This window comes from Bos indicus, chromosome 23, assembly GCF_029378745.1.
Source record: "Bos indicus isolate NIAB-ARS_2022 breed Sahiwal x Tharparkar chromosome 23, NIAB-ARS_B.indTharparkar_mat_pri_1.0, whole genome shotgun sequence".
Taxonomy (NCBI): Eukaryota; Metazoa; Chordata; class Mammalia; order Artiodactyla; family Bovidae; genus Bos; species Bos indicus.
Genome location: NC_091782.1, coordinates 29,114,619 through 29,124,250, shown reverse-complemented (window position 1 = coordinate 29,124,250; position 9,632 = coordinate 29,114,619). Strand labels below are relative to the sequence as shown.

Genomic DNA, 9,632 nt, shown 5'->3' with positions numbered 1-9,632 from the left:
CAGCTGAAAATAAGAGAACTGCTATCTGAATTAAGGTGTAAATGAAGAAGAGAATTTTCAGAGGCAGGGTGAATTGCAAAAAGCTTTGACCAAGAGCTGGAGCCATGGTCATTGTATGCCCCTTATCACTGTAATGCCCCTCTGCACTTCCAAGTCCAGTGGTAATGGTTAATGGAAAAACACAGGCTGCTTCAGGCAGCTCAGAGCCTGTGGGACTGTGGGCCTGTGCGGGGTTAGTGGGGCGGGTTCTTCAAGCACAGAACCGGTTGTGAGCTGTGAGGCTCAAAGGACCAACAAGGACTGGTCAAGCTTAGAAATGACTTATGTGGATCATCAGAATCACATTTGTGGTTTTCCAGACATTAAAGAAAATGAATAGAGTGCAAAATTTCTTTGGAGGTACTTCATAGTGGATACTAGAGGAGATAGTTTTGTATGATACATGGATAATCCACAGAACCTACCTTCTGGATTTGTAATTGTGGAGCCATTAAAAAAAAGTGAAAGTGTTAGTTGTGTCTGGCTGTTTGTGATCAGATGGATTGTAGCCTTCCAGGCTTCTCAGTCCATGGACTTCTCCAAGCAAGAATACTGGAGTGGATGGGTAGCCATTCCCTTCTACAGGGGAGCTTCCTGCCCCAGGAATCAAACCTGGTTCTCCCCCATTACAGGAGGATTCTTTACTGTCTGAGCAACAGGGAAGTTCTCTAATTTACCTACATTTCAAAATTATGAATGCAGGGATGAGGAACTATTTCCTACAAGCCAATGATCAGCAGGACCTAGTAGAATGGATAAATGTGTTGAACAAAACTATAAAAATTACAGTATCAAGGCAATCAGTCTCACAGCCTCATTCTGATAACAGGTCACCAAGGTGAATGTGGGAAGAAGCAAATGTCTTACAGAACGGACACTGTTGGTAGTGTGGCCATCATTACTGCAACTCAAAAAGAAGCAAATGAAGGTGGTGAAACTATTGACAGAAATAATTTGAAGCAGTCACAAATCTATCTTCCTTATTTTACTCCTAAACCACCTTCAGATAGTGCAGTTATCAAAGCTGGATATTGTGTAAAACAGAGAACAGTGATGAAAAACTGGAAGAGAAGATATTTTCAACTGGATAAAAACACAACAGGTTACTTTAGATCTGAAGTGGAAAAGGAACCTCTCCATGTAATACTACTTAAAGAGGTTCATAAAGTCCAGGAACATAAACCAAGTGACATAATGATGAGAGACAACCTCTTTGAAATTGTAACATCCTCTGGAACTTTCTATGTGCAGGCTGATAGCCCTGAAGAAATGCACAGTGGGATTAAAGCAGCCTCAGGTGCCATTGTAGCACAGCGGGACCTGGCAGATCAGCGTCCCCTAGAATAATGTCTCACAGTTCAGTTCAGTCTCTGTCGTGTCCAACTCTTTGTGACCTCATGAATCGCAGCATGCCAGGCCTCCCTGTCCATCATCAACTCCCAGAGTTCACTCAGACTCGCGTCCATCAAGTCAGTGATGCCATCCAGCCATCTCATCCTCTGTCATCCCCTTTTCCTCCTGCCCTCAGTCCCTCCCAGCGTCAGAGTCTTTTCCAATGAGTCAGCTCTTGGCATGAGGTGGCCAAAGTACTGGAGTTTCAGCTTCAGCATCAGTCCTTCCAAAGAAATCCCAGGGCTGATCTCCTTCAGAATGGACTGGTTGGATCTCCTTGCAGTCCAAGGGACTCTCAAGAGTCTTCTCCAACACCACAGTTCAAAAGCATCAATTCTTCGGTGCACAGCTTTCTTCACAGTCCAACTCTCACATCCATATATGACCACTGGAAAAACCATAGCCTTGACTAGACGAACCTTTGTTGGCAAAGTAATGTCTCTGCTTTTCAACATGCTGTCTAGGTTGGTCATAACTTTCCTTCCAAGGAGTAAGCGTCTTTTAATTTCATGGCTGCAGTCACCATCTACAGTGATTTTGGAGCCCCCCCAAATAAAGTCTGACACTGTTTCCACTGTTTCCCCATCTATTTCCCATGAAGTGATGGGACCAGATGCCATGATCTTCGTTTTCTGAATGTTGAGCTTTAAGCCAACTTTTTCACTCTCCTCTTTCACTTTCATCAAGAGGCTTTTTAGTTCCTTCTCACTTTCTGCCATAAGGGTGGTATCATCTGCATATCTGAGGTTATTGATATTTCTCCTGGCAATCTTGATTCCAGCTTGTGCTTCTTGCAGCCCAGCGTTTCTCATGTTGTACTCTGCATATAAGTTAAATAATTAAATATAAGTTAAATAATGTCTCACAATGAGTTACTAATCTTATTGCTAATGATTGCCTGTGTCTGACCACCAACCACTCCTCTTTGCAGGAGCATTCCCACAGTCTTTCCAAATCTAAACACACTCTCTACTCTGTCAGTGTGCAGCAGCCACCGCACATTCCACAGCCTCTCGCAGCAACTCTGCTCTTTGATCTCAAGTTTTACCATGGAGAAGCTAGGATTTTATGAATCTCTTGCCAAGTTCAAGCCATGGAACTTCAAGGTCTAGACTGTCTCTCCAAGAGAACCAGCTTCCAAAGTAACTGAACAAGCTCTGCTGAAACCTCAAAGAAAAATGGCCCTCAGAAACAAAATTATGACCCTATGGACTTGGATAATGCAAGCCTTCCAGACAGTGATGTGTGAGGTAGAAACACGTATAGCCTGATATGCCTTATCAGCTCTCAGTGTCCTTTCTGAGTCTTCTCACCAAAGATGATAAAGGGGAAATGGGTTTTAATGCATATAGGATCCAGCCTTGTTGCTATACTGTTTATAAGCTGGTAAGCCAAGAAGCTAGGGAATGGCCTAACTAAATGTAATTTCTTTAAAAAAAGAAAGAAAAAAGCCCAAAGTGCCTTGGTATCAACTGTCTGAAGCTTTGTTCTCACTGGGGTGATAAAAGTGTGTGACATTTTTCCCTAATGAATTGGACAATTAAAATGTTTCACAATTTAAAAGATGAATAATGCTTATTATTTTGGTTGTATTAAAAATGCTACTGTGACTTCCTATTAGATGTTCAATTTCTACATATTCTTATTGGTTAATATTATTGAATGAAATATTGCCAAAGATATCTAAACTCATGATGTCTGTGTGCTGTAAAATTTATACTACAGTGTGGACAATTTTGAAATTATAGCCATTTTTGATGCTCTGGATCTCAAGGTGAGTGATGTGTCTTGCGTAGAGGATGTATGCTAATCCCAAGCTTCTGATTTATTCCTGTCCCCCCTCACCCCCAAGTTTCCCTTTGGTAACCATAAATTAAACAAATTTATTTTTTATCTTACCCTCTCCCTTGAGTTCTTTCTGTAGTTCTTTGCTTTTCATTAAGTTGGTGCTCAGGCTGTCTCTCCAGTCTAAATGGAATGCATTCATTATTTGGTCTCACAGAATCCCTTTTCTTGATTTTGGAGCAGTTATTTCAATTTACAGTTAGTCCTGACTACTTGATTGATGCCTGAGTTTCCTCCAGAGTATAAGTCTCATAAGGGACATGTATCCCCAAAGTCTGGGGTTATAGTTCCTGTTATATATGTTTAATTAATAAATATTTGTTGGATGAATATAAATTATCATTTTCCCTCCTTGTATACTCTAATAGAAGCTCAATAAAGTTGTAAGAGGAACTATGAGGAATGTTGGCAATGAAGAAAATTGTGAGTAAAGCAGGACATGAGGAGATAATATGAGAAAAGAAGATGGTGAAAAGAAACCGAGGGAAAAAAGACAGTGGGGGCAAATTTTGAGGTTAAAAAAGGCTGAGGGGAAAGTGTAAGCTCATAAGACAGTGACAAGGAACTTGTGAGAAGAGACATTGAAGGGGAAATGTGAGAAGAAAATGAAGTGAAAAAGAAAACATGAAGGGAAAATGTGGTGAGGTGAAATTATGAGGAAAAGCCTCTTGAGGGAAACTTGCAAGAAAAAATTATGAGGAGAAACTGGGAGTAGAGAAATCAGTGAGAACAATCTTTGAAGAATGAAAGGGTCTGAGGAGAAAGTTTGAGGAGAGGAGGCAGAGTAAAAACTTTGAGTGAGAACAGTCAGAGAGTACCATGATGACTGAATGCTGTGATAGAGAAAATTGATGGGAATGACATCAGAAACAACACCCAGTTGTGGATGTGACTGGTGATGGAAGTAAGGTCCGATGCTGTAAAGAGCAATATTGTGTATGAACCTGGAATGTTAGGTCCATGAATCAAGGCAAATTGGAAGTGGTCAAACAGGAGATGGCAAGAGTGAACATCGACATTCTAGGAATCAGCAAACTAAAATGGACTGGTATGAGTGAATTTAACTCAGATGACCATTATATCTACTACTGTGGGCAAGAATCCCTTAGAAGAAATGGAGTAGCCATCATAGATAACAAGAGTCTGAAATGCAGTACTTGGATGCAATCTCAAAAACGACAGAATGATCTTTGTTCGTTTCCAAGTCAAACCATTCAATATCACAGTAATCCAAGTCTATACTCTGACCAGTAATGCTGAAGAAGCTGAAGTTGAATGGTTCTATGAAGACCTACAAGACCTTCTAGAACTAACACCCAAAAAAGATGTCCTTTTCATTATAGGGGACTGGAATGCAAAAGTAGGAAGTCAAGAAATACCTAGAGTAACAGGCAAATTTGGTGTTGGAGTACAAAATGAAGCAAGGCAAAGGTTAATAGAGTTTTGCCAAGAAAATGCACTGGTCATAGCAAACACACTCTTCCAACAACACAAGAGAAGACTCTACACATGGACATCACCAGATGGTCAATAGAGAAGTCAGATTGATTATATTCTTTGCAGCCAAAGATGGAGAAGTTCTATACAGTCAGCAAAAACAAGACCGGGAGTTGACTGTGGCTCAAATCATGAACTCCTTATTGCAAATTCAGACTTAAATTGAAGAAAGTAGGGAAAACCACTAGACGATTCAGGTATGACCTAAATCAAATCCCTTATGATTATACAGTGGAAGTGACAAATAGATTCAAGGGATTAAATCTGATAGAGTGCCTGAAGAACTATGGATGGAGGTTTGTGACATTGTGCAGGAGGCAGGGATCAAGACCATCCCCAAGGAAAAGAAATGCAAAAAGGCAAAATGGTTGTCTGAGGAGGCCTTACAAATAGCTGTGAATAGAAGTGAAAGGCAAAGGAGAAAAGGAAAGATATACCCATTTGAATGCAGAGTTTCAAAGAATAGCAAGGAGAGATAAGAAAGCCTTCCTCAGTGATTAATGCAAAGAAATAGAGGAAAACAACAGAATGGGAAAGACTAGAGATCTCTTCAAGAAAATTAGAGATACCAAGGGACCATTTCATGCAAAGATGGGCACAATAAAGGACAGAAACAGTATGGACCTAACAGAAGCAGAAGATATTAAGAAGTGGTGGCAAGAATGCACAGAAGAACTATACAAAAAAGATCTTCATGACCTAGATAATCACGATGGTGTGATCACCAACCTAGAGCCAGACATCCTGGAATTCGAAGTCAAGTGGGTCTTAGGAAGCATCACTATGAAGAAAGCTAGTGGAGGTGATGGAATTCCAGTTGAGCTATTTCCAATCCTGAAAGATGATGCTGTGAAAGTGCTGCACTCAATATGCCAACAAATTTGGAAAACTCAGCAGTGGCCACAGGACTGGAAAAAGTCAGTTTTCATTCTGATTCCAAAGAATGCTCAAACTACTGCACAATTGCACTCATCTCACATGCTAGCAAAGTAATGCTCAAAATTCTCCAAGCCAGGCTTCAACAGTACGTGAACTGTGAACTTCCAGATGTTCAAGCTGAATTTAGAAAAGGAAGAGGAACCAGAGATCAAATTGCCAACATTTGTTGGTTCATCAAAAAAGCAAGAGAGTTCCAGAAAAACATCTACTTCTGCTTTATTGACTATGCCAAAGCCTTTGACTGTGTGGATCACAACAAACTGTGGAAAATTCTTCAAGAGATGGGAATACCAGACCACCTGACCTGCCTCTTGAGAAATCTGTATGCAGGTCAGGAAGGAACAGTTAGAACTGGACATGGAACAACAGACTGGTTCCAAATAGGGAAAGGAGACATCAAGGCTTATATTGTCACCCTGCTTATTTAACTTATATGCGAGTACATTACCGGGGTCCAGCCTCGGTTGGATCCAGGGATTGCCTCAGGATGATGGCGTCGGCGATTAGAGTAGCAAAGCAAAGAGATTTTAGAGGCTCATTATAACTGGTTTACGTGGAAAATCAATATAACTTGTGACACCAGGTTTGCTCTGACCATGGAGGCTGCAGGCGCTCTCTCGAATCGCTGAAGGTGCCCCGTCTTGGGCACCTTCTCGAGTGGGTCTTAGAAGCCCAGGCAAGTGGTCTCAGAGGACCTCTGCGCTGCAATTATTTTGGCCTGAAGGAAGATCAGAAGAGAAAAGGAGGAAAAGAAAACAAGAAAGAACAACATGGGGAGACCAAGCTTTGAGCAAGGCCCATAGCTTTATTTTCAAAGGGAGCTTATATACCTTAAGTTGTGCATAGAGGATAATAGGGAGTGTAAAGTCATGCAAAGTCAGCAGTCTTTGATCCTTATCGAGACCAGGCTTTCTTTTCTGCAAACTTATCGTATACAAATAGTTTAGGTGATTTACATCATCTTCTGGCCAGAAGGCCTGTTAACATTTTATGACTCTGATAAAGGTTTGTCAACCATAAGACTTGTTTTCTCTAAAAGTAATTATTTTAAAGTTTGGCGCCATCCTCCGAAGGTGTTAAAGTTGCATTCCTATAGGGCAGAGGTGCAGTGGGTTTACAACAAGGAAAGAATTTATTACCTTAAGGGTCTAAAGTTGTTAGCACCAAGGCCACTACTTATTTTTTCTATATACCAACTATATTAATTAATACACTTCCAAGGATACAATACAGGGGATGTGGAAACTTGGCAGCAAGCATTGGCTCAACAATGAAATCTACTAGTTCTAACAATTTCTAACTCTGCTAGAGGCTCTATAATATTTGAATATCTTAAGCTTCCCGTGCCTCTCGCGGTTGGGAGACTGTAAACAATATTATGTGTAGCTGTAGGAGTCCGGGTAAACCTGTCAGGCAAGTTAGAGAGCCATCTGAAGGGTTTGGATTGAAACACTCCTATTATGCCCAAGAGGCTAATTAGCTAGAGCTCTAAGTTGATTTCCTTCAGAGAAAGGTGGTCGGGGATAGCCCCCTGTTAATGTTAGAGGAGTTGGTGAAAGTCATAAAATAGTAAAAAAGACAGATTCTGGTTTTGGGGTAGATGCTCAGGCAGGTCCAGGGGGGGCCCCTTGAGTCCTGACTTGCCTTTACATATCAGGCCTCTCCACATGACCTTTGTCATGGGTGGGAACTCCCGTGCTGGCTCCCGGCAGTACATCATGAGAAACGCCTGGCTGGATGAAGTGCAAGGTAGAATTAAGATTGCTAGGAGAAATATCAATAACCTCAGATACACAAATGATGTCACCCTTATGGCAGAAAGCAAAGAAGAACTAAAGAGCTTTTTGATGAAAGTGAAAGAGGAGAGTGAAAAAGTTGGCTTAAAGCTCAACATTCAGAAAACTAAGATCATGGCATCCAGTCCCATCTCTTCATGGCAAATAGATGGGGAAACAATGGAAACAGTGACAGACTTCATTTTTTGGGGGCTCCAAAATCACTGCAGATGGTGACTACAGCCATGAAATTAAGAAACACTTCTCCTTGGAAGAAAAGCTATGACCAACCTAGACAGCACGTTAAAAAGCAGAGATATTACTCTGCCAACAAAGGTCCATATAGTCAAAACTATGGTTTTTCCTATAGTCATGTATGGATGTGAGAGTTGGACTATAAAGAAAGCTGAGTGCCAAAAAACTGATGCTTTTGAACTGTGGTGTTGGAGAAGACTCTTGAGAGTCCCTTGGACTGCAAGGAGATCTAACCAGTCCATCCTAAAGGAGATCAGTCCTGAATGTTCATTGGAAGCTCTGATGCTGAAGCTGGAACTCCAATACTTTGACTACCCGATGTGAAGAACTGAAAAGACCATCATTGGAAAAGACCCTGATGCTGGGAAAGATTGATGGCAGGAGGAGAAGGGGACAACAGAGGATGAGATGGTTGGATGGCATCACTGACTCAATGGACATGAGTTTGAGCAAGCTCTGGGAGTTGGTCATGAACAGGGAGACCTGGCGTGCTGCAGTCCATGGGGTCACAAAGACTCGGACATGACTGAGCAACTGAACTGAACTAAGGGGAAACTGGATAGGGATAAGGACTAAGGGAGGATGTATGAGGGAGTGGTCTGAGAGGAAAGTATGAGAAGAGAAGGCAGAGGGAATCCTTGAGGAAGAAGGCAGTGAGAGGGACAATCATAGAAAAGATATCTAGAGGGAAATTGGGAGGGGAGAAGGCAGTGATGGAGAATCCTTGACAAAGGAAGGCAGTTATGGGGAAACAGAGGAAAGAAGTCAGTGAGTGGGCAATTGTGAAGAGAAAAGGTGATGAGGAAGAGGTTTTGAGAGGAAAAGTAGTGAGGGGGAAAAGGAAGAGAGAAAGTGAGGGAAAATAGTGAGGGGAGAAGGTAGAGAGGGGGAAAACTAAGGAGACAACAGTGAGCAAGTAACTGAGGAGAGAATTTGGTGAGGGGAAACTGTTAGGGGAAAAAGATGGTTGGGGGAAACACATAGAAGCAGGTGGTGAGGGGGAACTATGAGGTGAAATGGTGGTAATGGAAATTGTCAGGAAATCAGATCATGAGGGGAAAATGTGTGTAAATAAGTTGGTCTGAGGTAACTGGGAGAGTTAAGTGAGGGAAAACTTTGAGAAGGAGCCTGAGGGGAAAGTGTGAACTGATAAGTTAGTGACTGAGAACATGTAAGAGGTGTAGGCATTCAGGTAAAACTTTGTTTTTGTTATGCTTTTATTTTATTGGAATGTAGTTGATTTTCAATGTTGTGTTAGCTCCAGGTATACAACGTAGTGATTCAGTTACATATGTACATATATTCATTCTTTTTAGATTCTTTTTCATACAGATTTTCACAGAATATTGAGATTTTCCTGTGCTACATGGTAGGTCTTTGTTGGTTGTTTATCTTTCTTTTTTCTTTTTTAAATCTTTATTTAATGAATGACTGAATATATTTTTTGGCTGTGCCAAGTGTCTTGTGGGATCTTAGTTCCCTAACCAGGGATAGAAACTGCATTCCTTGCATTGGAAAGGAGTCTTAACCATTGGACCCCTCAGGAAAGTCCCTATCTTTTCAAAAATTTTGTTTATTTATTTATTTTTAGGAAAATTAATTTTATATTGGAGTATAGTTGATTAACAATGATGTTTTATTTTCAAATGTTCAGCAAAGTGATTCAGTTATACATATACATGTACCCCTTCTTTTTCATATTCTTTTTCCTTTAGCTTATTGCAGAGTATTGCACAGAGTTTCCTGTGCTATACATTAGCTCCTTATTGTTTATTTATCTTATATATAGTAGTGTGTATATGTTCATTTCTAGATCCTGACTTATACTCCTCCCTCCCCACTTTGCTAACCTTATTTTTAATATCTGTAAGTCTGTTTCTGTTTTGTAAA

The 9,632-nt window shown here is 40.9% G+C and overlaps 1 pseudogene; it reads left to right on the top strand.

Annotated features, from left to right (window-relative positions):
- Positions 1-64: 64 nt before the first annotated feature.
- On the top strand, positions 65-3,329 carry LOC109576669 (pleckstrin homology domain-containing family A member 1-like; annotated as a pseudogene).
- Positions 3,330-9,632: the final 6,303 nt, after the last annotated feature.